This window comes from Oryzias melastigma, linkage group LG8 (genome assembly GCF_002922805.2).
Source record: "Oryzias melastigma strain HK-1 linkage group LG8, ASM292280v2, whole genome shotgun sequence".
Taxonomy (NCBI): Eukaryota; Metazoa; Chordata; class Actinopteri; order Beloniformes; family Adrianichthyidae; genus Oryzias; species Oryzias melastigma.
The window spans coordinates 23,150,696-23,151,691 of NC_050519.1; positions in this window are offsets into that span (position 1 = coordinate 23,150,696).

The following is a 996-nucleotide window of genomic DNA, read 5'->3' on the forward strand; positions in this document are numbered from 1 at the left end:
TGCTTAGACTGCTGCCCCCGCGACCCGGTCCCGGATGAAGCGGAGGAAGATGGATGGATGAAGTTGATCCGCTGAGGTACTGGCAGCCAGTGAAGCTGTTGCAGGACAGGTGTGATGTGAAAAGTGGTGGGGGTTTGTGTTATGATCCGGGCGGCAGAGTTTTGAAGCAGTTGAAGTTTGAGTAGAGTTTTGTAGGAGAGTCCAGATAAAAGGGAGTTGCAATAGTCCAGACGGGAGGTGATGAGACTGTGTACTAGAGCAGCTGTGGAGTGTGGACTGAGTGAGGGACGGAGACGGCAAATGTTACGAAGGTGGAAGTAGGCGGTCCGGGTGATGTTATTGATATGGCAGTAAATGAGAGAGTGCTGTCAAGGATGACACCCAGACTCTTGACCTGTTGGGAAGGGAGGATGGGGCTGTTATCAAAGGAAATTGAGAATTTATTGAGCTTTTTTAAGGTGGTCTTGGTTCCTACGATGAGAAGTTCGCTTTTACTATTGTTTAGTTTAAGGAAATTTGCAGTGAACCAGGATTTTATTTCAATGAGGCAATTGGAGAGGGAGGCAGGGGGAAGAGTGGCATCAGGCTTGGAGGAGAAGTAGAGCTGGGTGTCATCCGCATAGCAGTGAAAGTGAATGTTGTGTTTACAGAAGATTTGACCAAGGGGGAGAAGGTAAATGATGAATAGTAGGGGCCCCAGGACAGAACCTTGGGGCACCCCTGCTGTGACTGAGACTGTTGAAGGAGTAAAGGATTTTAGTTGGATGAATTGGGTGCGGTCTGAGAGATATGACTGGAACCAGTTGAGGGGAATGTTAAAAAATGCTGATTTAAGCATTAACCAATCACATTGCAGCACCATTTGTTGCTAGGGTCAAAGAAATCTGCCCGGAGGCCTTCACAATCAGTTCTGCGGGCCCTGTAGCATAAAATAATTGTCGACCAAACTGTTGATTCAACCAATCAGATTTGGAGTAGGCGACACCAAGGCCAGTT